Genomic DNA, 27,378 nt, shown 5'->3' with positions numbered 1-27,378 from the left:
ACTTCCAAAGTGGTGTGATCCACTGGGAGGTGTAGGCTTTACTCTCCTGGTCTGCACCCTGATTCTTACCTAAGAAGGGTAACCCTGATACCTTGGGATTATAATTGACACTGCTCCTCAAGGCCTCTGCTCCTTTGGGATCACAAATGATATTGTTCCTCTGGATCCCTGATCCCTTGTGATTAAAAATGATACTGCTCCTCAGGGCCCTTGCTCCCTCATGAACAAAAGTGCTTTTGTCTGCCCTTGAATTGTGACCTGGAAGTTGTATAGGCAATGGAGTTGCCAAACAGCATCTGGTCCTGTGTCCAGTGCTAGCTGAAGGATCCCCTGTAATCCCTTTCTGACCAGTTTCCAGGTCCTCTTACCATTTCTGGCTTGAGAGCTCCTGAAGCTGCTGCTGCTTCTACCATCACCACCTAGTCTCATCACTGGCTTTGCATCCATATGGGTTCTGGGCCAGCTTCCAACCCTGTGTCACAGATCTCTCCTTTTGACTTCCTAAGCTGTCTTAGACTGGAAGAATATCTCACCGTGACCTTTTATTGGCTCTGCCACTCCAGAATTGAGGCATTATTTTAACGTTGTTTGGAGGTGAATATTCAGAGAGCTCAGCTAAGTGCTTCTTCTACTCCACCATCTTGGCTCTACTCCATATTTTTGCTGATTGAAAAAAAATTAATTTAAGAAAGTATAAAGAAAAACACCACACAAACAAACAACAACAAAAACAATTATGGACATACAAGACAGAGGGTAATTTGGAGGTAATCTCAAAGTAAAGGCACTGAAATTAAAAGGGACTAGAAAAGCCTTCTTGTAAAAGGTGGGACTTTGACGGAAACTTGAAGGAAACTGGGGAATCCAGGAGGCAAATGTGAGGAGGAAGAGCATTTCAGGCATGAGGGACAGCCAATGAAAATGCATAGAATAGGAAGTCCTCACAGGTACATCAAGGATGTTGCACCTATTAGGACAATTGGACCTATGTTCAAGCATGACAAAAAGATTTCCTTAATACAGACTGCCAAGAAGGGCTTAAGACTGAAACAAAACTTGTTGGAAGAGCTTTGAGAATAGATGGACATACATAATGCCCTTTTTATCTTTTCTGTGGTATATATGAGGAACCGCAAATTGAAGGACATCAGGAGTTCCTGGAAATTTTCTTTGGCAAGAACAAGGTTTTGATGGTAGCTTTGGGCTAAGGTTCAATTGATGAGTATAATAAGGACAACCTACAGCAGGTCAGCAAGAAGCTGAGAGATGAAGTCAGTCACTGATTTACCAATAGGACTAAGAAGAAAAGTGGTTCAATAAATACACAGAAATGGACTATGCCTGGTCTGATGAAAAACAACATTCGCTGTCAGCCTAGAGGTTGTTGGGTCTGCCTAGTGCCCTCAAGAAAGGTGTGGTGACACTGATTTCTGACTACCAGGTTTATAAATAAGGGAGATGTGCTGATCCCTAAGCAGACTGGAGTCAGTAGTATGTGGATAGGAGTAAGGGCTACATATAGTGGGAGTAAAAAGTTGGGACTTGGTGAGGCATAAATTATGGTGTTCAAGGGAGTATCAGTATAAATGTTGGAAGTCCCCAAGGATGAGGACATGAATTGTGAAGGAGAAAAGACTGAGCCAGGCACTGAATTCCTGGAAGAGAATATATGGTGGGGGGGGGGGGGGCTGGTGGTCAGTAGATAATAGCTACTTTAATCTTGATTGGGTGATAAATATGGATTGAATGAACCTCAAACGAAGGGAGGTTACTGAATGAGAATGGTAGAGTGAAAGTCTGGAAGTGGCAGTGTGGAGCAGAGTATTCTAACCCCCCCCATGACTATTGAGTTGGGGTAGGGTATGAGTATAAGAGCAATCAGTGCCCTAAAGTGTGGGCAGGGAGGCTTTGTCATCAGGCGGGGCCTAGGGCTCAGAGAGTGCAAGAAGATAGAGGAAGTGAGAAAGGAAAATGTTTCAGATAAAAACATTTCTTAACTATGGAGCAGGCATTCAGGAAGTACAGTAGAAGGAATGGGTAGGACATTGGTGACGTCAGGTTGAGACAGATGACATTAAAGGGGTGTTCAGTGGGGGGACAAGAAATGGAGTTTATACAATGAAGTCAGGATTTAGAATGACTGATATGAGGAGAGTATGATGAGATGGGAATGAACTAACCTTCAATTAAAAGGTCAGTTGACACAATTAGCTCAAAGCAAAGGAATTTACTGAGATGGCATAGCAGCAAGAGTAGTGATAAAACAGTCTCTCTCTGAACCTGAGGCTCACTCTTCCATAAATATACACAGTGTCAGTGGAACTGAAGGTACTTAGAGAATACACCATAAAGTGTGAGTCTGACCATGTTGCCCACCCCGAGTTTAATATATTCCAGCGGCTCTCTATTACTTTGAGGATCAAAAATGAAGTATTTTCTTTGGCTTTTCAATCTCTTCATAACCCTGGCCACTTCCTACCTTTCCATTGTTCTTACACTTCATGCATTCTACAATCCAACTCTGTGGCCCATTTGCAGGTTCTCAAATATAACTCTCCGCCTGCCATCTCTGTGTCTTTGCACCTGGCTGCCCTATATGCCAAACAGTATAGTTATTAGTTATGTGGGACCATGGATTGGGGACAGGAGAGGAGGGAGGAGAAGAGAAAGAACTTCTCCAAGAAGCCTGAGTTGCCTGGATGAGTTGATCATTTCCATGGTTGTTTTTTAGTTTCTTCTTCTTTTTAGAAGCACTTGTCTTGTTGTCTTTTAAAGATAAGGCTGTTTCTTGGAATTCAATTACCTGCTGAGTCACTGTGTCTTCCATGTGGCTTCATGTCTACAGTAGTAATCCATTCAATAGTCCACTAACTGGCAACTAGGCAGCTTTCACTTGTGGGCTCAAGCACCTGCCTTATTTTCCAAGTGTGACTCATTGTTAGAGTCTGATTCAGGCCCTGATGGAGATCTTAATCACTTCCATTGATTCTCTAAAATCTTTAAGCCCCACACCATTCTGGTCTAGTGAGTCAGGTCTTTTAAAAAGTGATTTAGGACATTCTGGGCCTGCCTTAATTTGATGATCTTCCTCGCAATGACAGAGGTTAAAGCTCACCCCTTCCACTTGTCTGCTGTTGTTGGGTATTGACTTTCTATTGAAGAAGAAGTAGTAATTATTATACCATCAGCCTACCCTTCTATCTTCCTTTATGTTTCTACTGTTAAGTAGAAGGTGTCATTTGTTTTAGTCTCTCATCTTAAGAGTTTATTGTAGTTTACCCTCCTCCTTAGAACTTAGTCATTTTCCTCTATTGGTGATGTAGGTCCTTTATATGACAACCCTTCTGAGACTCGGTGGTAGCGGATCTCCGTGCTAGCGAGCTTGGACAAAGAGCACCAAAGGATAGGTGGAAGCGAGAATTCTAGGTGGGGCTCTGGGTCAGGAATCAGGCAAGTGATCAGTCAGGTTTTGGAGATCTAAGCAGGAGTCAGCTGGAGTCAAATGAGCAGTTAGGATTGCAGGATGGAACCATTAACAAAGATGCTCTGAAAATGTGATAACTTCTACTTTAGCTCGGAAGTTGCTTGGGAGGAGGGACCACTCCCAGGGCCTGCAAGTGGGAGCATAGGTTCATAGGATTCATGGGTTCATAGGATCTGGAAAGGGCCTTAGATACCCCACATTTTACAAAGGGTTAAGATCCACCAGTAGTAAATAACAGTCAAAATTTGAACCATGTCTTTTGACTGATTCCAGCACTCCTACCCCTGAACCACATTAGATGATCCACATAAGGGGGATGTACCACTTTCCTGAGTCCAAGAGTATCTTTGTCTGCTAATATTCTTCACATCACATTCTGATAGCCTATCCTCCTATCTTCCTTTGTCTCTCTACTGCCAAGTAGATGGTATCATTTGTTTTGGTCTCCCATCTTAGCGTTCACAGTATCCTTGTGAAAAAGAAGCTTGGAGCTTTGGAACTCAGTAGAATCAGAAGTAGGGACTGAGAGCTCTGTGACAACCCCAGAGAAAAGAGCAGGATCCTTTAAAAATAGCAAGGGGAAATGGTGGTGCATGGGTTCATCTTCCTGGAGTGGGGAGAATGGGACTGGAGTTCAGGGCAAATTCTAATATTAGCAGTTGGTCCTGATGATTAGGCCTCCTGTTACTTCCCCTCACTTTGTTGTGAAATGATTTTATTTCTGAGATAAGCATTAAAGGAAAAAAAAACTAGCGTCATTGTTGTGGGCGTATGGCCTTAGGTTATTGCTCCGACCTTGCCAGGGTTACATAGTCAGGATATGTCAAAGGCAGGACTCAAACCTGAATTTTCTCAGTTTTTTATTCCTTGTGCCACAATGGCTCTCACAATAACATCTGTAAGTATTACGATCTGTATTTCACACACAAGGGAACTGAGATTTAAACTGTTTAAGTGACTTCCCTATGATTTCAAAAATAAGAGCAGGAGTTGGGATTTGAACTCAGGTCATCTGACTCCAAGTCTTTCTCCTTCATAGTTCAGAGAATTTTATCATACTGAATTTCCCATTGGGGTTCAAGCATCTCTTTTCTAAGCCCTGTCTCTATTGCCTATCTGCATCATGGCAAGGGATTCCTCACCAACCTCCATTCTGGGTTAACTGGGATCCCACACTCTTGATGCTCAGGGATCCACAAAATGCCTCCATTTTTGAGAGGTCAGGGGATTTATCTTGGCCTGACCTTTCATCCCATTTATGTGAAACCTGCTCTTTTCTCTGGGGTTGTCACAGAGCTCTCACTTCCTACTTCTGATTCTACTGAGTTCCAAAGCTGCTACTTCTTCTTTTTCTTTTTGTAAGGGTACTCATGTAATATGATTTAAAGAATATTAGCAGGCAGAGCTGCTTCTGGGGCTCAGGAAACTGGTTCACGTTCCCTCAGGATCTGTACTTGGAAAAGGTGTCATTTTGGTGTTGGGGAGTGGATCAGGGCATCAGCCAATAGAGGAGATAAAGAAACTTGTGTGGATACAATTAATAGTAACCCCTTATATCCCCCTTTCAATAAGTTGAAATGACTAGGATAGTATCTTCCCCCTTCCCCACATATCTCTTAGGCTACCCCCTTTTTGACTTGAACACTTGAAGGCTACCTCATGTTTATTTACAATAGATTTCACTCACAGATTGAGTGAGGCACTGGTAGAATGAGAAAGTGAGGTACTGACGAATGCACACAAGATTTCTCTTGGGCTACACACATCCAGGAATGAGCCTAGATCTTGAAGCTCCCTGGATTTGACTCTGCTAGCTGAGATCAGCACTTCCTCTCTTTCAAGTATCTCTCATCATTTGACACCATGTTTAAATTCTACCATTAAAGATTCATTCCTTTGGGTCTTGAGGTCTTTTGATTCTTCCTACAAAGAAAGTTTACAGTTCTGTTTACTTTACTTACTTTACAGGAAGAAGGAAAGGGAATATGGTACAGTGAATAGAGGGCTGGACTTGGAATCAGAAGAGTTCCAGTTCCTGCTCTGGTTCTTGCTACTTGGGTAACCCTGAGCAAGTCACTTTCCCTCATTGGGCCTCAGTTTCTTCCTTTGTAAAATGAAGGTAAAAATATAAGTTCTAAGCACCTGTAATAAATAATGTTTATTATTTATTATGAAACAAAAGCACTCCGTCATTATTCTGGATAGAAGAATTTTGGTCTAGGATGGGTCTAGAATGACCCATAACTTTTTTTTTTGACTTTGACTTTGGAAATCATCCAGTCCAAGGTCCTCATTTTGTGTAGGAAGAAACTCATGTTCACGCTAACTTTTAACCTTTTGCCATCTCTGTTTCCTGTTCCTTTTAAGTGGTCACTCCTCCAAAGGCTGAAGACTACCATATATTTTGTCATTTGTCCCCTCCTCTTCTTCATCCTGTCTGCCCATACACTTGGCCCAAAAATCACATGAAAGAGGTGATGACTGGTTTGTTTCAATGAAAAGAATGATGGATTCAGATACTTCCTAACTGTGTGATCTTGGACAAGAAAGTTAACCTCTTGGTGCCTCTCTTTCTTCATCTATAAAGTGGGGGTAAAGCCATTTAAGTGATCTACTTCATAGGGTTGTTGGGAGAAAGACTTTTTGTAATTATTTATGTTTTATGCAAATGTGTTTAATGGTTATAAGATATAGTAAGTATGATTGTCGTCCCACTGTCGTTCTGTTTGTTGTAGAAAGTTGTTGCTGCTGTTGATGGTGTAATCAAAGGAGTTCCTCCAACTTGTAGGTAGTATGCATTATATTTGTGATGCTACACTATTTCCCCTGGGAATCTCACCCATTCCTCTGGCTTCAATTATTCTCTCCATGGAGATGATGCCCAAATCTTATTCTTTTGTCATGTCATGGAAGGAATGCTGGATTTGGAGTTAAAGGTTCTGCATTTGAAACTCATCTCAACACCTTACCACCTATATACCCTGGGCCAGGGGTGGGGAACCTGCAGTCTCAAGGCTACATATGGCCTTCTAGGTCCTTGCGTGTGGCCTTTTGACTGAGTCCAAGTTTTACAGAACAAATCCTTTTACTAAGGGGATTTGTTCTGTAAAGTTTGGATTCAAAGGGCTGCACTTGAGAATCTAGAGGGCCACATGTGGCCTTGAGGCTGCAGGTTCTCTACCCCTTTGGGCCTGGACAATTCACTTAACAATCCTTGCATCTCACATTTTTCATTTGTAAAATGGGAGATTTTGGCGTGATGATCTCTAAAGTTCTAAATCTATGCTCTTATAATCCTATGATTCCTCCTAAACTCTAGCACTGTATTACCTCCTGCAACTGGACAGCTCTACTTAGACATCCCACCAACTCAACATGTCCCACTCAAATTCAACATGTTCCAAAATATACCAACTTCCCTCTTTCTTTTGAAGTCACCACCATCCTCCCAGTCACTCAGATTTGAAACTTTAAAATCATCTTTGACAACTTCTTTTCCCTCACTCCCCATATCCAGCCACTTGCCAGGAAATAGTCATCATATCTCTACAATATCTCTTTTATGCATTACCTTTCTTCCCACAGCTGCCATCCTGGTTAAGGCCCTCATTTACTCTCACTTGTAATAGTATTTTAATGGATATCTTTACCTTCACTCTTTTCTCCCAGCTCTAATTCATTTTTCACACAATTGCTAAAATATATTCCTAATGGATAGATCTTACTGGGCTGTTCTCAAGTTCTCAAGGTACAATCCATTTGAGTTCCTCAGTGGCTCTTTCTTTTTTGGGAGGGGGGAGGTGTCTTAAGTACAGGCAGAGTGACTGATTCTATCTATCTATCTATCTATCTATCTATCTATCTATCTATCTATCCATCTATCTATCTATCTATTGATATCTATCTATGTTTCTATCTGTGTCTGTATGTCTATCTATCTAGCTCTCTGTCTGTCTGTCTTTCTATTTGTCTGTCTGTTTACCTATCTAATCTGTCATTGGGATCTGTAATTTGATTAGTGTGAGGAAAATGCCTTCTATCAATGCAGATTGGCACCAGCTTTACAACTTATTGTCTTAGAGAGTTGTTAAATGAGAAGTTAAATGATTTGCCCAGGATCACATATACTGTATGTGTCATACCACAAGCCTATAAATTGAGGAGGGTCAGAAATACCCTTCCTTTGGGGCAATAATCCAAGCACCAAAGGAATTACAGTCAAAGCTGCTCCTCTACTCCTAGAGCTAAGAGATATGTGACTATTAAAAGTTGTTTCTCATGATGGAATGTCATCTCCCTGAGGGCAGGGACTTTTAAAATTTTGTATTAATAGTATCTAGCAGAGTGCTTGGCAGCTAGTGGGTGCTTATTAAACGTTTGTTGATTGATGCTGACCAACAGCCCCAGTCTAGATGATCCCATTTGATTGAACAAACATTTATCAAACACCTCCTACATGTGAAGGAAGGATTGTGCCAGTTGCTGGGAACAGAAAGGTACAAAATAACAGTTTTTGCCATCAAGCCCTTTACAGTCTAATAGCAATTCCTTCCAACTGTAACTTTAACATGAATCTATGAGTAACCTTTATTATCTCTGTTTGTATGTCCTTTTAGTGCCAATAGGGGGTAACAAGTGGAATGACTGAGAAGAATCCTATTGTCAAAAAGGGTCTTTTGTGAGTAGGAGGTAAATTCAGGAAAAGCTGGGCCTTTTCAAGATCCAACTGGATTTTTTTTTTTTAACCAGAGGACTTGATCCTCCTTCATGATCTAATGCGCTCACACAGAGAAGAAATGAACTTTTTTGAACATCTTTACACATAGAGAGAAAGGCATTGGTTCCATGAAGCCATATTGGCTTTGCTTTCCTGAGCAAATAAAACACATTTATGTGACTGTAACTGATCTTCTCTCTTCTATGGTTCTGAGCTCCTCGGAAGCCAGAAAAGATAATGATGTCTCAGTGCACACTGATTGCCAATGGTAGATACAGAGTTCAGCCAGCCGTGTAGCATTATTTGAACGGCATTTTCCCCAAATTCTTCTAACAACAGTAGGATTAGGATAGTCTTTGTTGTCAGAGATGGATGGAGCTTCAGTTCAGCTGCCAAAGCAATATTTCCAAAGTATAGCTCTAACCATGTCACTCCTCAGCTCAGTGAACTCCAAGACTCCATATTACCTCTATGCTCAAATGTAAACTTTGTTTTGTTTTTTTTTAGCATTTAAAACTTTTTATCCTAGTTCTAAGCTACACATTACTCTATTATAATTATTCTCTCTTTTATTACACATTTTTCTTCTTGGAGTATTCTCCCATCTAGCCTAACTGGCCTTTTTGCAGTTTCTCACATATGGTACTCTATTGTCACTTTGCACTAGCTGTCCTCCATGTCTGGAATGTGCTTCCTCTTCACTTGCATCTCTTAGAACCCCTAATTTTCTTCAAAGCTCAAGTGCAACTTCCTACCTGATCCCCAGCTCCCAAAGCCTCCTCTAAATGTCTTGCATTTATGTGGTATATGTCTATATATACACATGTGTATACATACATATATGTATATATGTATGTGTGTATATGTGTGTGTATTCACGTGATTCTCCCTGGTAAAATGCAAGCTCCTTGAGGAACTGATTAATTCTTGTTTTTGTGTTTTTACCACACATAGAAGTGCCTGGTACAGAGTACATGTTTAACAAATGTTCATTGACAGATCAGTCAAAGAGATTTCGATTTATCACTTAGAGTTACCAGTGGGATAAACCAGAAGGTGGTCTCCTCATATTTAAAATGAGATGACTGGACCAGATAACCTCTACAGTGCTTTCTAGCTCTAAATCCTCTGGTTCTAGACAGTAGAGGGTTAAAAACTATAGTTGGGATCTACCCAAGGAATGGGCATCGAACAAGCAGTAAAAAGGGGAATAGAGGTTGTGGGTATATACAAAAGCCAATGGCTGGCCCTCTCTCAGCATATAAAGCTAGAAGTGTGGGGAAAACTAAGAATGCTGACAATAAGAATACAGTCTATGAAGGAGCCACAGAGCCTCACTTTATTTTTTACCTCTGCCCATTGGTTCTTCTGACCTAGTATAATGGGGGCTTTTGCCCAGCCCCAAAGCAATATGTCTGGGGAAGGATTAACCGTGTCAAAAATACCCTAAGCCATCTTATGAAAAGAAAATCCTGCTGAAGCAAAAGGATTAGTGTCTTCAAGATGGCTTATTAAGGTTAAAGACTCAGCAATTCAAAAGGACAAATTATTGGTAGATAGAAAATAGCATGCTGATCCACAGAGAAAGAGCCCTCAGTTGTTGGGGCAATGATTCTTTTTAAATGTTCAACATTGAGGAAATTGTCTAAGATGGGCACTGCCTCTGATAAGAAACCCACCTTACTTTCTCTAACGCTAGAGTTGGCCAGCTGTTTTCAATTACCTTAATTTACAAAAATCTCTCTGAGCTGAGATTGGTTCCATTCAGGGTAGAGGAGGCTAAAAAGCAGGAAAACTAAGGGCTGCATGCTCCTTCAGCCATTCAGTTTTATCCGAGCCCATGCTGGGTCTCTACCCTTGACTTTCCAATCTTGCTGACTTCTAGATTCCAGTATTAGTTTGATCCTTGGATATTATCTTCACCTGCTCCTTCATTTGTCCCCCAAACTTGGAGTTATACCTTAACTTAATCTTAATATACCTGTTCATCCTAGCTTTGAATAGCTTCTCCTGGAACTAGCCATCAGCCTAGTTAGGCCTCGAGGTCACAGGTTAACCACCCCTGGGCCCTAGTATAAAGGAAAGAGACTAGTAAGGAACATATTGGCCCACTGGGTCCAGCATGATGGCATCACCAGAAAGTGATACTATTAGTGGCCCTGTAGCATCAATGGTATGAGCTGCTTCTCCATGCCCATGTCCTCCACACTTACATCCTAGTCATATGTATTGCTTACAAGTGTATAACCCATGCATGTTTAATCAAAATTACAGAATTTTAGGACTGAAAGGGACCTTAGTCATTATTTAGTCTAGTTCCCTCGATTTAAAAATGATGAAACTGAGTTGCCCAAGGCCACACACATGGAAAGAAGTAGCCAAGGCTGGAATTAGAACCTAGGTCTTCTGACTCTGGAGTTAGTGTTTTTTTTTTAAATAATACTGCCTTAAAGGAATACTTGAATGTTACCAACCTATAATATTTTGACTAGTGGGAAACAATGATACTAGGAAATAAGGGGCAGCTCAAAACCTGGAGAGGGTTTGCTTGTTACTAGTCATATACACATAATAAAAGCGGGAATGAAGACAGGTAGGAGGAAAAAATGACCTTACCTTCTTGGCTTATCTTGACTTTTCTGCATGCTTAGATTTCTTTACATGGCAAGAACTAATAAGTTTTGTGTGTGTGTGTGTGGGGGGGCACCTGGGGTTGTGAGAATGTAGTCATGTAAAGGTTCTTTGACAGTACCCCCCTAAATGGGTATGGAGGCACAGGATCTCCATAAGGGAGTTACAGGACTTTCTCATCTGAAGTATGATAGTGGTTTGGGGCAAATATATGGATCCTCCCAACCAGAAGAAATAAATTCAAAAGTCAGACTTGGCATCAGCTTAGGAATGCTCTGCCTTTCTTCTGGCCTTTAGCTGGGCAAGGAATGGAGAGGTGGGTGGCTCATAGCCTTGGCTTCACTAGAGAACTGCTAACTCTGTCCTTATTAGGGAGAGACTCTCTTGTTATTGTACCTTGGCAAATGGGAGCTGAGATGGCCAGCAGGTACCCTGAAAGTATGAAGGGCTGAAATTGGAGCATACCCAAAATCCTCAACCATGTGCCTATCAGTGAAATGCCCAGTATGACTACAAGACCATCTGAGCATTATGTGTCAGAGAGATAGCATGCTTTGTGAGACTAGTAAGGAACATATTGGCCCACTGGGTCCAGCATGATGGCATCACCAGAAAGTGATGCTATTAGTGGCCCTGTAGCATCAATGGTATGAGCTGCTTCTCCATGCCCATGTCCTCCACACTTACATCCTAGTCATATGTATTGCTTACAAGTGTATAACCCATGCATGTATACTAGGTATGTCCATTCTTCCCTAATGTTGTATTTATTTGTATAAAAGGGCACCTCAGGTTTATAAAGAAAATGCTCCATTGTTATGTTTTCTAACTATGTTATTTCATTAAATGACTTGTCTTGGAATTTATTTGTCCTTTAGTTGACTAGTAAAAGTAAATATATCAGTGTGGTCTAGGAGCTATAGTTTTGAGGGAGGGGTGCATCCACAGAGTATCCTCACAGTTAGGATTACTAACTGGGCATTTCCCTCCATGCTATTTTCCTCTCTCTCTGTCTCTCTCTGTCTCTCTCTGTCTCTGTCTCTGTCTCTGTCTCTGTCTCTGTCTCTCTCTCTCTCTCTCTCTCTCTCTCTCTCTCTCTTTTTCTCTCCCCTTTCTCTTCTCTAAAGTCTATTTTGCTTCTGACCACTTCCTTTTTATTATCCCCTTTCCCTCCTAATTCCCTGTTGGGTAAGCTAGATTTCTATACCAGCTGAGTGTGTGTATATATTTCCCCTCTTTGAACCAATTTATATGTGAGTGAGATTCAAGAGTTGCCTGGCCCCCTCACCATTTCTCCTCCACTATGAAAGCTCTTTCTTGTGAACCTCTTTTATGTGAGATAATTTTCCCCGTTATTTCTCTCTCTTCCCCTTTCTCCTAGGGCATCTCTCTTTCTGTCCCATACATTTTCTTACATCATCCCAACATAATGAATTCACTCCCATATCTTCTATGTTAAATCCTTATAACTGCCCTAATGATAGTTTTAAAAAGATACATGTATTCCATATAGAAAAGTAAGCATTTTAACCTTACTGAGTCCCTTATGATTTCTCTTTCTTGTTTACCTTTTTCTATTTCTCTTGAGTCTCGTATTTGAAAGTCCAATTTTCAATTCAGCTCTGGCTTTTTCATCAGGAATGCTTGAAGATCCTCTATTTCATTAAATATTCATTTTTTCCCTTGAAGGATTATATTCAATTTTGCTGGGTAGGTTATTCTTGGTTATAATCCCAGCTCCTTTGCCTTCTGTAATATCATATTACTAGCCCTCCACTCCTTTAATGTGGTAGCTGCTGAATCTTGTGAGATACTAACTGAGGCTCCATAGTATTTGAATGGTTTCTTTGTGGCTTCTTGAAGTATTTTCTCTTTGACCTGGGAGCTCTGGAATTTGGCTGTGATATTACTGGGAGTTTTCATTTTGGTTATCCTTCACTTGGTGATTGGTAAGTCTTTCAATTTCTACTTTACCCTCTGGTTATAGGATATCAAGGCAGGTTTCCTTGATAATTTCTTGAACTGTGATGTCTTTGATCATAATTTTCAGGTAATCCAATAATTATTAAATTATCTCTCCTTGATCTATTTTCCAGGTGATTTGTTTTTTCCTATGAGATATTTCACATTTTCTTCTATTTTTCCATTCTTTTGACTTTGTCCTATTAATCTTGCTATCTCATGGAGCCATTAGCTTATACTTACCCAATTCTAATTTCTGAGGAATTATTTTCTTCAGTGAGCTTTGTACCTTTTTCCATTTGGCCAATTCCAGTTTTTAAAGAATTATTTTATTTATTTATTTATTTTCTTCAGTAAAATGTTGTGCCTTTTTTTCTTTGGCCAATTCTTTTTTTAAGGTGTTGATTTTTTGTGCCTCTTTTTCGAAGCTGTTAATTGTTTTCTTTTTTCATAATTTTCTTCCTTTGTTTTCATTTCTTTACCTAATTTTCCCTTCACCTCTCTTATTTGATTTTGAAAATAATTTTTTAACTCTTCCAGGAATTCTTGTTGGGTTTGTGTCCAATTTATATATTTTTTTCTTGTGACTTATAACTGTTTTGTCTTTATTGTCTGCTTCTGAGTTTGTGTCTTGGTCTTTCCTGTCAGCATAGTAGTTTTTTTTTTTAACAGTTAAGCTCCTTTGTTGTTTGTTGTTGTTGTTTGCTCATTTTCCAGCTTATTTCTTTACTTTGACTTTATGTTAAAGTTGGGCTCTGCTCCTGGTGGGGGTGGGATGGGGTACAGGAAGGGCACCATTTCAATCTTTAGACTTTTTTTTTGCATTACTGTTTTCAGAGCTAGTTCTGGGGGTTTGGAAGTTTTTGGTGCTTCCAAGGTGATGTGATCTGGGGAGAGTTGTGGTTACCACTCTCTAGATCTGCACTCTGGTTCTTACACAGGAAGAGCCCCTAATCCCTTGGAAGTGTAAATGATATTGTTCCTCAGGGTGCCTCTTCCCTTGGGACCAGAAATGATATTGCATCTCAGGGCTTCCATTCTCTCTTGACCAAAAGTGCTCCTCTCTGCCATTGAACAATGTCCAAAACTGGGTAGAGGCAATGGAGTTACCAAACTGAATTTGGTCCAGCTTTCAGTGCTAGCACAGGAGTCCCCTGCAGTCTCTTTCTGACTAGTTTCCAGGTCCCCTTACCATCTCTGGCTTGAGAATTCCTGAAGCTGTTGCTGCTTCTGTTATCACAGCTTAGTCCTACCACTGGTATTTCATCCACATGGTCTCTGGGACAGCCTCTTCCCCCATCACAGATCTCTCTTTCTGACCTATTATGTTGTCTTGGGTTGGAAGAATGTTTCACTCTGACCTTTGATTGGCTTTGCTACTCCAGAATTTGATTTCAGCTGTTATTTTTAAAATTGTTTGGAGAGGAATGTTGGAAGAGTTCAACTAAGCTTTCTCTACTCCACCATCTTGGTTCTGCCCCTGGAAATCTCACAGAATATCTTAACTTGGATTGGCTTATCTGGGGGTTCCAGATGTGAGAAGGTTGTGCTTTAGGTGTAACAATAACTATAAATCACATTTTTGTGATGCTATCCTCACAATACCCTTTGTTAGAAATGAAAATTAACTGAGTAAACAAAGTAAACTGAGGCTTAGGGAAAAATATAAACTCTATATTTTGCAAGTATGATGTCTTGGGGCACAAGGAAGACCTATAGAGAGAATGTGAATTGATTGGTACAGTCCATACGCAACTCTGGAGACCTCTTCGAAAGGGCTCATCATGCTTATATAGCAAGGATTATTCCTATAAAATTCCTCCTTTTCTATCCTGACATCAAAGTGATATAGAGGAAAATGTTAGGCTTGGAATCAGGAGACCTGGATTTTAGTCCCAGCTCTCTGCTAACTAGTCATGATACTTTGGATGAGTTCTAGAATTGTAGGTTTTAGGGCTAGATGGGACATTAGAGATCAGTTAGTCCAGCCTTCTCACTTTACAGAGGAAAATGAAAAATTAGAAAAGTTAAATGACCGAGTAAATGGAGTAAACTGAGGCTTAGGGAAAAATAAAATCTCTGTATTTTGCAAGTATGGTGTCTTGGGACACAAGGAAGACCAATAGAGACAATGTGAATTGATTAGTACAGTCCATACACAACTCTAGAGACTCCTTCCAAAGGGTTCATCATGCTTATATAACAAGGACTGTTCCTACAACATTTCTCCTTCTGTGTCCTGACGTCAAAGTGGTATAGACGAAAGGCTAGGCTTGGGATTAGGAAACCTGGATTCTAGTCCCAACCCTCTGCTAATGATGAGTTCTAGAATCATAGGTTTTAGGGCTAGTTGGGACACTAGAAATCAGTTAGTTCAGCCCCCTTATTTTGCAGAGGAAAATGAAGAATTTGAGAATTTAAATGACTTGCCTGCACAGGTAGTAATTGGCAGAACTTCAGATGACTTAAGGCTGAAAGTGTGGGGGAAACTAAGAATACTGACAATAAGAATCCAACTACGGAGGAGCCACAGAGCCTCTCTCCATTTTTAAATTCAGAATTGACCTCTTCTGACTTCATATCCTATGTACTAGCCGTGACTTTGTGTTCTGGGTCTATCATGAATCTTTCATGACTTTAGGTAAGAAACAATATTAGGGATGTGAAAAAGATAAGGTTACTGATAATAACTAGAAATTTGTACAGCATTTTAAGGTAGTGCTTCACAAATATCATCTCATCTGATTCTCACAACAACTCTGAGAGGTTGGTGCTATCATCACCCCCATTTTATAGATGATGAAACTAAGGCAGATGGTGGATTAATGACTTGCCCAGGTCCACATAGCTACTAAGTGTTGGAGACTGGATTTGAACTCAAGACTTCCTGAGTCCAAGTCTACTGCTCTATTACAACCACTTAGTGATAATAATCATAGCTAACATTTATATAGCGCTTGCTATGTGCCAGGCACTGTGCTAAGTGCTTTACAATTATTATCCCATCTTATCCTCACAACAACCTTGGGAGGTAGGTGCTAAGCAGCACCTAGCTGCCTTTAAAGGGGGCAGACTCCCTGGAGCAGCAACAGCAAAGGCGGACCCTTGATGCAAAACAATGGATCATAAACCAGTTAACAATGAACAACAAACCAGGGACTGGCTGCATCAGAAACAGGGGAATCTGGGATACAGCAGAGCATCCCAGGGAGTGTGGGAAGTAGACCTAAAATATGACCCTCCTCTTCGACCTGTTACAATAGCTTGAATCCCACCATTTAAAATTCTACCCATTTGCTTCATAAAAGCTAAGAGCAAAGTGAGGGTCCCCAGTGTAGACAGCCAGGGAGCCATTGGATCTGTTCATTGATTGTAGAGTTACATTGCGTCATAAGCCAGGGACTAGAGAGCAAAAGGTTCTTCAGGGCTCCCCGTTCTCCCTAATGTAAGGCAGCTGGAATATTATTGACATAGGTGACAAAGCCCATGAACCAAAAATTAGGGCGAACCTTATAGGAATTATGCTGTAATGTCCACCTGCAATGATAGATACTGTCACCCATGGTAATGGTGGAAAGAACCCTGGGACTGTAAGAAGGAGAACCAGGTGCCTCTCTCAACAAATGCCTATATGACCTCAGTGGAAAGATTGTTGGATTTGGACCTGGAGGACCTAGGTTCAAATCTTGACTCTGATACTTTCCACCTGTGTGACTGTGAACAAGTCCCTTCACCACCATGAGCCTTTCTTCCCCTGTCTGTAAGAGTGGGGAGTGTGGTCACATGTATTTAAAAGTCTGAGAGCTGCTTAGGACACTGAGAAATTGAGGGACTTTCCCGGAGTCACATAACCAATATATATTAAAGGCAGGACTCAAACCCAGGTCTTCTTCACTCTCAAGCCAACTCCTTATCTGTGACTACATCATGTTGATCCTCATTTTCCTTCTAAAATATTTTAAAAAATTAAATAATGAAAAAAATGAAGAGGTTGGACTGCATTGTTCAAGTGATTACCACTTCAGTCATTACAAGTAGATGGAGTAGGTAGCCACCTAAATTGAGTGTTTTGGAAAGATCCAGAAAGGTCACCTTGGCTCAGAATCCGTCCTCCCCTCCTCCACCTGTCTTAGTACATGGAATTACACCATTTAAAAGCCACCCCCTTTCCATCTTAAAAATGTCCAAAACCCCTATTAATGTGTAACATGCCTGATTGGGAGAAGGGACAGGGTTTGGGTATTTTGGTTTTTTGGGTCTTTTTTTATCCAGATCTGTCATTTCACTGGTATGAAGGAACTCTTGGTTTGGAACACCTCTCCACTAACGAAGCCTGATACCTTGGCTGTAACATATTGTCTTAGAGAGTGGCCTGAGGCACTGAGAGGTGAAAGCATGCTTCCAGGGTCACACAGCTGGCGTGTATTAGAGGCAGGACAAAAGACCTTCCTGTCTCTAAGGCAAGCTGTCTAGCCTCTACATCATTCTGCTAGAAGTACTGTAATGCCAGATTTGTTTGATAATAACCCCCGAAGGCTTGTTTTCTAGTTCTCTGAGAAAATGGCCCAGTGGTAATAGAACTCTGTGTTAAGAGGTTACCTGAAAAAAGAAGTGAGAGGGTTTCCCAAGATAATAGGATCTGGCTGAGGACTTCACATGCAAGTGAAGGCCGGAAGAGGCAGGGAGACACTTGGGGTTGGTGAACATTTTTGTGGGCCAAGAGACTTTGGGAAGTTTTCTTTTCTTTTTTATTAAATACATTTTTGGTGTTGTAATTCTGAATTTGATAAACACAAATGAATATAAGCCTTTCCATATAATAAAAACAGAGAAAGAATTGTACATGATAAATGCTTGTCTTTAACAAGAAAGGCCTATATTAAAGTAGTTTTCTAAGAAAATTGTATGTTTCCAAGGCCACTGCTGTTTCTCGAGGTTTCTGTTCTCATTTTTAACTTCTTTGCTCAGCATGTAGCACTGTGTTTGGTTAGTTTGTGGTTTGTTTAGGAACAAATCTCCTATATTCCATAACATGGTTGGGCAGAGGTGGGTACTTGGATTCTAAGAAAAAGAAGACTGCTTGAGTGGATGAATTGGGTACTGGCTTAGCCCAGCTGAGCTCCCTTCCAGTTACTGCATGGTCAATGGATGTTGAAGTGGACCCAAGACATTTGGATTGGGGCTGAGAGGCCCATGTTCCAGATTGTTTTCAGTGGATAGGATTTCTCAATTTTTTCTATGGAAAGAGAATGATTGGAACATATACATGCTGCTGCAGGAGTCCTAATCAAGCAATCGCTAAGGTACAAGCAGCTGTATATTGTGGAGAAAGCATGTGTCTAGCTGCCAGGCAGAGCCCATTTCTAAGTCTAGCTGTGCCATGGACTTTCCCACTCTGAGCATATCTCCTTCATCTGTTTTTTCCATCTGATCCAAGGGACATCAGCTTCATTCAGGTCCTTCTTTCTTCTCAGCTGGACTAGTGTAATTAATTGGTCACCCTGCATCCAGTCTCTTCCCTTTTAAATTCATCCTTCACACAGCTGCCCAAATAATCTTCCTAAATTGTAGGTTTGACTGTGTCATTGACTATGTCAGGAGTCTTCAATGGCTCTCTATTCCCTCTAGGAAAAAAATACAAATTGTGCAATGCAGCATTGAAAACACTTTACAGTCCAACTTATTTTTCCAATATTTCCAAACTTATTTCACATTACTCTCCTCCACTGACTCTATGTTCCAGCCAAACTGGCTTATTTGCTATTCTTTGATCTCTGTTTCTTGCTCCATGCCAATGCACAGATAATGGAATGCACCCTTTACCTCCAGCTCTGAAGAGTCATTGGCTTCCATAAAAAATCATCTCAAGTGCAGCCTCCTTTGGGAAGCCTTTCCTTATCCCTCTAGTTGTTAGTAGCCTTCCCTTCCTCAATGATTTTGTATTTATTTATCTATGAGCATATTGTTTTTTCCCAAGAATAGCTAACATTCATATAGGGTTTGCAAAGTACTTGATATATGTTATCTCATATAATCCTCAAAACAATCCTCAAAAACAAATTATTATCTCTACTTTACAGATAAAAAAAACCTGAAGCTGAATGGCTTTGGACAAGTGACTCACCTAATGTCACAGGTACTTGAAGAACCAATGGACTAACAGGTCCTACAAAAATGTGGAATGATGCCTTGTGTAAACTCTCTTGTGAGAACAATGTAATTGAGGTTACAGTCCTAAAGGATTCTTAGATTGGGGGGCATGGATACCCTATAAGAATAGACATAGAGTTGGAAGCGACCTTAACTAGTTTAACCTCCTCATTTTACAGATGAACCAACTGAGGCTGAGAAAGGTGATATGATTTGCTCAGATCATGCAAAAAACTAGGAATAAGACTTGGAATCTGAACTAATGACCTCTGATTCCATTTCCAGCACTCTTTCCACTATACTACACCAATACTGTGCAGACAGAAAACCCAGTGTATTTATAGAACAGAGTTGAAGCTATGTAAGAAGCTAGTTTCTTTTGCCCTTTGGAGTTTGACATTCTGCTTGCCTGGTCCCTGTAGAACTTCATAACCTTTTACAGGCAGAAAACATCTGGCCTTACTGTTTCCCTCCACTTAATTTAGCCACTCTTCATTAGCACTTGGACCGGAATTCCACAAGGGCCCTCCCTGACATTTAAGAGTGCCCAGATGTCTTTCTTTCTTTTTATTTATTTTTTTTCCAGATGTCTCTTCTAGTGTTTCTAAGAAAGAACCGTTTTCTATGGGAAAGATAGACCAGAAAGTCAAGAAGCAGAGATAGACTGGCATGAGGTGAATTGTGTTCTATGAAGATACCTTTTGAAATAAGCTTATCTCATTCAGTCTTTTCCAATCTTCAACACAGAGTGAGCACTGGATTCTATTCTGTTGTGTGGTAGCCTCTCTTTCCCATGGATGTATTGTGCCTTCCTAAATAGACTGTCAGCTGGAATGTGAAAGCTTGAAAAGACCATAGAGATTATTTAGTCCACCCGCTTCATTTTATATAGATGGGGAAACTGAGGCCCTGAGGGGGGGAGTGATGAACCCATAAGGCCACAAAGCTGGTCTAAAAGATCCTTAAGGGACCTTTGGCTTCTTTTATATTGTCCCATTGGCGTAAGTGTCGGTAGGATCTCAGGAAGTGCTCTTGGTTGATGGCTTTTAAGCCAATAAAATTTCTCTTCTCTGTGCTGGGACTCAGGGCCACCCATTAGTGAAAAGTGTGCGTTCCTATCCAAATGCAGAATGTCTCAGACCCAAGAGATGGGGTTAGTAGTGAGTCTATTCGCAGTGTGCTGAAGTCAGTGGTTGATAGGAAAATCAAGGAGAGATGACATATAGGGTACATAGGATCTGGAGTTTGGTACGTTTTTGTATTTTTTTTTCTGTTCTCTTGTTTTTGTTGCCAATAATGATTTGCATGAAGAAAATAGCATCAAGAAGTTTCATCAAAAACATGGATGATAGGAAAAGGAGGTGATCTTGGCACATACTAAGAGTGATGGATAACAGATGGAAAGTTTGAGTGCTGTGCTGGAACCCACAAAATATAGAAAGAAAGCTTTTGAAACCTTGAGTATTTATATTTGTGATATCCCTTTTTGTGTAGTCATCAAGTTTTTGTATAGAGTTGAATCTGAGGCAATTGGTCTCAGGTTCCCTTTTGACTTTCCTTCCCTTGTGTGATCTAGCTAGAAACCACTTGCTCCAAATGTGGCAAAAGTCAGCTTCTATTCTTCTGGAAACAAAATTCCTTATAAAAGCTCAGATGGTGAATAAATAATGTTTGAGCAGAGTGGGAGACTTCTGAGGGTGGTGATACCATTTGGCCAGGCAGCAATGAGATGGGAGAGAGACAGTGGAGAGGGGATAACTTTTTCATGTTCCACAGCATGACAAAGAGGTACATCTAAGAAAATAGCAAATTCTGTGCAGGTAGATAATTTCTTCTAGGTGGAAAAGATTACACTTCTTATCTACCCCATTGTCTACACCAGGATACGTATGGGAGGACATGGAGAAGAATCATACAGGATGAGAAAGTGGAGATGGTGTGGGCATTGATGAGATCATGGATAGATTCATCCAAGTATTACAATAAATTTGCTTTGAACATATTGGTGTATTGAGGCCATTTGTATAGCTAATGTTTCAGAAAAGGGCTCCACTGGATGATCTCCAGGGACTCTTTCATCGCGGTGACTCTAGGTTCTTGGAAGTGGGCAGATGTGCAAAGGATGAGGATGCCTGATGGGACTTGAGAGAAAGTCTTGGCATCTGGAGCTGTGAGTCTGTTAGGTTGTCCTTTAGTTTCCCCAAGTCCACATTTGCCCACGAATGAATGAATGAATGAATGTCAAAAATGGTGTTTTCTAAATATGATGACCAAGGTTGGCTCTGGAAAAGACATGAGAAAACATGCCTTCCTTCCTTCTTTGAAGAGGTTAGGGACTATGGGCTAAACATTCATTCATTCAGTCAAGAAACATTTATTAAAGCTTACTATGTGTCAGACAGTGTGCTAAGACACAAAGATACAAAGAAAGGGTAAAATAGTCCCTTCCTTCAAGTAGTTTACATTATATTGAAAGAGATAATATGCAAACAACTGAGTACATACAAGATATATACAGAGGAGATAAGGTGTAATCATAAAAAAGAAGGCATTAGTGCCTAGGGTAAGGGAAGGCCTCCTGAAGGGGAGATTTGAAGGAAGCAGGGAAACTGAGGCAGAAGTGAGGAGAACTAATATTGCAGATATGGGCTAGCATTCAGTGTAATATGAAAAAGTGCCAGCCTGCATTTATATAGAGTTTTAACGTTTGCAAAGTGCTTTACATAGCTTATTTCATTTGAACTTTATAACAACCCTGTGAGGAAGATTGTATTATTATCCTCACCTTGCAGATAAGGGAATTGAGTCTGAGAGGGGTTGGCCAGCTAGTGTCTGAGGCAGGGTTTGAGCTCAGGTCTTCCTGCCTCCCCTCTAACACTTTAGCTATACTACTCAGCTGCAAAACATGGAAACAGGAGATGGGAACATTGTATTCAAGGATGACCAGTTAAACTAGAGTCCTGCAAAAAAGGGGGAAATAATCAATCACCAACCAACAAGCCCCCATTAAGCACTTACTACATGTTGGGCACTAGGCTAGGCTCTGGGGATACAAACTAGACCTAAGAAAAGAGAAAAGTTGGAGAAAATGAGGCATAGAGAGGTTGCCCAGCCTCTCAGAATGTGCCAGTGATGAAAGACATGAATCCAAAGCCCTTGAGAGCCAGTCTTTTGCTCTCTCTGTTTTAGACTTTGTTCTTTTAATTAGACTCTGCTTCTTCAGGCTCTACTACTCCGGAGGGATTCCAAATTGCAGTAGACCCCTAAGGGAAGAATTTAGTTCTCAATAAGGCTTTTCTTCTGCAAAAAACACACACTGTCAGTTCTAAACTCAGTTATTCCAGGAAAAAAAAAACCCAACCACTAGTATACTCTAACTCTCCCCCCTTCTATCCCCCCATAAATTCTGTAATGATTTCATGTCTATAAATGAATGAACATTAGCCAAATGATTACTCAACCCCCTTCCTGTTTACATTTCTGTCCTCAATTAGAAATGTGTTTATTTGAACAAGAGTTTCCCTGTTTTATTACCTTCACTGCCACCCCCTCCTCCATTGGGAAATATGTGTGAATTACACACTTAGGCATTCTTTTCCCAGAACGGTTCTCCAAGAGGCAAGGGGCTAAAATGAATTTATTAATAGCTTATAATCCATCAGTCAACCAATCAATAGACATTTGCTAAGCATTTACCATATACCAAGTATGTAGAGGCCACAAATAAACATGAGACATGATCAATGCCTATATTATATGCGTGTACCTTACCTGAAGGAAGCAAGTAAACGTTTATTAAGCACTTATTATGTGCCAGATATGGTGCTAAGCACTGGGAATACAAGCAAATAGAAAGTCTTTACTCTGAGAAAGTCTCAATATAAGGAGCTTATATTCTAATGGGAAAGTAACTGAAAATGAAGAGAAGTGGGATAAAGGCACCTAGCACTGGGGCAGGGTTTTAAATTCCAGAAGCCAGGAAAGGGGGTGGGAGGAGAAGGAGAGAAAAAGTAGAGAAGGCAAGACATAAACATGGGACAAGTTAAATAGTAATAATAATTAAAGAGTCAAGTAATTGGGGGCAGTGATAGAAGACCCTTAGATTGGTTATAGGTGATTAATTGCCCAATGAGTATTGCCAACAACCAGTACTCCCTGCATTAAGAGAAAGAGATTCAATGTGCTGGTGAGGTCTGGTTTCTGGGAGGAGATATTTTAGCTCCATCTTGAATGTTGGCTGGAATTTAGCTCCTCAAAGAGGGGGTAGTTCTATATAGGGAGATCAACCTAATCAAATGGAAATTTGTATTGGTATATGTGAACACTCCATAATGAACACTCAAATTTATATTGGTATACACCTGTATACATAAACATCTGAATATGCTGATATACCCCTGTATACAGGAAGCATGGTGGAATAGTAGAGGCCTTGTATGGAGTCATTCAGTCAGTCATTCAACAAGCATTTATCAAGTACTATATGTCAGACACTGTGCTAAGCACTGGAGATACAAAGAAAAGCCAAAACATGGTCTTTGTCTTCAAAGAGCTTGCATTCTAATGGAGGAGACAATAACTATGTTTATACATGAGTTATGCAGTGTACCTAGAAGATAATCTCAAAGGAGAGGGATGAGCGGGTCAAGGGAACCAGGAAGGGATTTCTGCAGAACATAGGTGGGATTTGCTGAATCTTGAAGGAAGCCAGAGAAGCTAGGAGGCAGAGGTGAGGAGGGAGTGCATTCCAGGCATGGAAGAGAGCTGGTGGAAATGCAAGATTGAGGAGATGGAGTGTTGTGTGCAAAGAAGAGCAAGGAGGCTGGTATGGGTATATCATTAAGTGTGAAGAAGGTAGTAAAGTATAAGAAAACTGGAAAGCCAGGAGGGGGCAGATTGGAATGGGCTTTAAATGCAAATAAAGGATTTTATTTTTGGTCCTGGAAGGAATAGAAAGCCATTGGAATTTACTGAGCTGGTGGGGGCATGGTCTGATCTACACTTTTGGAAAATCACTGACTGAAGGATAGATTGGAGTGGACTAAAACCTGAGGAAGGGACACCAATTAAAAGGATATCGCAATAGTCCAGATAAGAGCTGATGAAGCTGTAGTCAGGTAGTGTCTATAAGAGTGGAAAGGAGAGGTAAGTGAATGTAGAAGTGACAATATTTGACAATAGTCTGTATATGTGGAGGGAATGTGAGTGAAGAGTTGAAGATGGCACTGAAACTGAGAGTCAAGATGGTAGGGGGGTGGTTTCCATAATAATAGGAAGATTGGGAAGGGGGAAGATTTTGGGGAAAAGTTAAGGAATTCAGTTTTGCACACGTTGAATTTGAGATGCCTACAGGGCATCCAATTAGAGATTAGGGTAGGAGATATATATATGTGTGTGTGTGTGTGTGTGTGTGTGTGTTTGTGTGTGTGTGTGTGTGTGTGTGTGTGTGTATCTGGGAATCAGCTACATAGATGTGATAATTGAAACCATGGGAGCTGAAGAGAATACCATCTGAGAAAGCAAAGAGCAAGAAGAGAAACTGGCCAAGGACAGAGCTTTGGGGGCCATCCACACTTAGTAGGCATGACTTGGAAGGAGATTGAGAAATGGTGATCAGACAGGTAGGAGGAGAACCAGGAGTTCAGGAAAGCCCAGGGAGGAGAGACCACCCAGGAGAAGAGGGTGATCAATAGTGTGCGGAGAGGTCAAGAAGGATGATGATTGAGAAAAAGAGATCACTGACATCTTTGAAGGAAGCAGTGTCAGTTGAATTATGAGGGTGGAATCCAGAGTGAAAGTTTAGAAACAAGTGAGGCAGGAGGAAGAGCACCTGGTATAGAAACCTTTAAAAGAATATCAGCCACAAAGGGCAGGAAACATATAATAGCAAGTCAAGATGATGTGATAAAGTGAGGATTGTTTAAGGATTGGAGAGCCATCCACCTATTTGTAAGCAGCAGGGAAGGAAGATGATAGTGGGGGTAATCTCTCTGAGAAGACTAGGGGGCTTCACATCAAGGGTTTAGTAAAGGGTTTAGCCTTGGCAAGGAGAAAGACCTCATCTTCATGGAAGGTAAGAGTGCAGTGGTGGTGGTGGGGAGATGCCTGAGTGCTGTGAGACAAGGAGAAAGGGAGAAGAGGGAACTCTTGGCAAAATGCCTCCTTTTTTTTCTTGGTAAAGTATGAGGTGAGGTCCTCAGTGGAGGGTGTAGGGGCAAGAGGCCGTGGGAGGCTTGAAGAAGGATTGAAAGGTTTGGAATAGGCATATGATGAGTGGGACAGTGAATTAATTAGAGAGGTGTAGAAGGATTGTCTTGTGATGATGAGGGTTTTGAAGATTATGTGACATAAATATATAGTGGACCCCACCCCATTTTTGGTTGTCTCCAGCTCTATTCAATAGTGTGAGGACAAAGGAAGAAGGCAACAGATGGTGGGAATAATTCAAGGCTAGAGTTTGGCAAGGCATGATCGACAATAGGATAAATGGACAAAGGACTCAAGCATGTAGGATACAGTAGAGATGTACTGATTCACCAAGGGGATAAGATAAGGAAAGCAGAGGGTTTGACCAGTTCAAGTGTGATGATTTGGGAAAGAACTGAGGGGTGGGGAGATCAGATGTCAAGGTGAAGACAAAGATCAGGGTTGGGGTCATAAGGCATAGGATAAGATAGAATGATAAAAGACTGTAATCTGATAAAGGAAATTCAGAGTTCATGAACATGGAAATCGAATATTTGTGAATGCTGGCAAGATCCTCCAATTTTTATGCACAGTTGACATGGAGTGGAATAAGTCATGGACATTGAGTAGATTGAGAACTGGGAAACTAGAGTAGTTTAGAGAGCATCAAAAATGTATATCAAAGTCCCCTAGTTTGAGGGCAAGATTTGTGATGGAGAGAAAGTCTGTGAGCCAGGTTCTGAACTCATTGAGGTCCAGTTGGATTCAAATCCCATTTCTGAAACAAATTGGCTTTGTGACCCTGGGCAAGTCATTTAACCTGTTGGTGCTCATCTGAATTGGTCAATATTCCTCACCAAGTGCTCCCTATACCAGAGGAATTACAGGTCTAGTCAGAAAAAAATACCCAAGTATACTTTGTGTAAGTAACATTTATATCATGAGAAGCAGGCCCTGCTTAGTATATAGAGAGCTTGCCTCAGTGTCTTCAAGTGCCACTTCTGGAACATTTTGGTTTTATGACTGGGGGAAAGTCAAACTCTTGGTGGGCTAGGCAAAACTCTATGACTAAGTTGCCAAGAAAGTGCCAGCCTGGTATTACCTGAGGAGATTTCCTCTACTTGTGGTCAGCTCTGAATACAGTACGCATATATTAGAGAGAGATTTGGGCTTGGGGTTTGGGTTTGGGCTGAATCTTGAATCCTCTACTTGACATTTGTTAACTGTTATTTAGGGGCAAATCACTTTATGTTTTTGAGCCTCAGTCCTCTTCATCTGTAAAATGGAGAGGGAAGGAAGTAATATACTATCTGCAGGTTGCTGTCATGTAAATTTCGATTATTATCAAATACTCATGGATTCTAACTTCAGCAATGAATGCAGAAGGCTGTAGATCAGTCTTGAAGGAGCCCGGGAGAGATAGAACTTCAACTTAATGCTCCAAGTCCTATCATCCTTAGCTTATCCTTGACATCAAGACCGCACAGATATGTATGAGAAAGGCAAGTGGTCATTTCTTCTGGGTGATAAGTATTATTATTGATGAAAGATTATTCTGAAACTTTTAGGCCTGAATGGTGAAGATGACCAGCCCTACTCGGTTCCTCGTTCATTCACTTTCAGGTGCCGATACTCCCCTCTTTGCTGAAATGTCCATCTTTCACATGGAGTTGGCCCAGAGAGTGATTTCCCACATATGAAGTTTCCAAGGCTGGGGTACTATACAGTTCCTGAGGGAACAAGAAAGTTAATTAACTTTCTGGATCCTCATGGGTAAAAAGTCCTAGAGGTGAGATTTAGCTCCTCTGATTCAGAAGCCAGTAATCTCTTTCTACCATATCACACAGCCTCCCCTTGTCTGAGCTCCTCATTTGACATAGTTGAGTTTCCTCGTGATTCTAGTCACCTCCTTTGGATTTGCTCCAGATTTCTGAGTGTCCTTCCAACTCTCTCATTTTATGAATGAGGAAACTGGTGCGGAGAAGGTGAAGGGACTTGCCCAAGGTCACTTAAATTTCACACAAATGAAACTGATACTGCAGTAGGTTTTGTCTATCAAATGCTTAATGTACTATCACAACTCCAAGAGAAAGAAAACCTCAACAATATACTAACTGAAGTATGTGGTCTCATCTTAATATGCCTGCTTAAACAATATCTTGGATCTGAGGTCCTGGAAGATTCATTCATTCATTTATCTCTCCATCCATCCATCCATCCATCCATCCATCCATCCATCCATCCATCC

General features: G+C 40.8%; 1 pseudogene; it reads left to right on the top strand.

Moving 5' to 3' along the window:
- The first annotated feature begins 987 nt into the window (after positions 1-987).
- Positions 988-27,378, top strand: part of LOC114044378 — a 27,678-nt pseudogene continuing 1,287 nt past the window's right edge.

The sequence above is a fragment of the Vombatus ursinus genome, unplaced genomic scaffold (assembly GCF_900497805.2).
Source record: "Vombatus ursinus unplaced genomic scaffold, bare-nosed wombat genome assembly UNPS02014773.1, whole genome shotgun sequence".
Classification (NCBI taxonomy): Eukaryota; Metazoa; Chordata; class Mammalia; order Diprotodontia; family Vombatidae; genus Vombatus; species Vombatus ursinus.
This window is presented reverse-complemented; position numbering and strand designations above follow the sequence as displayed.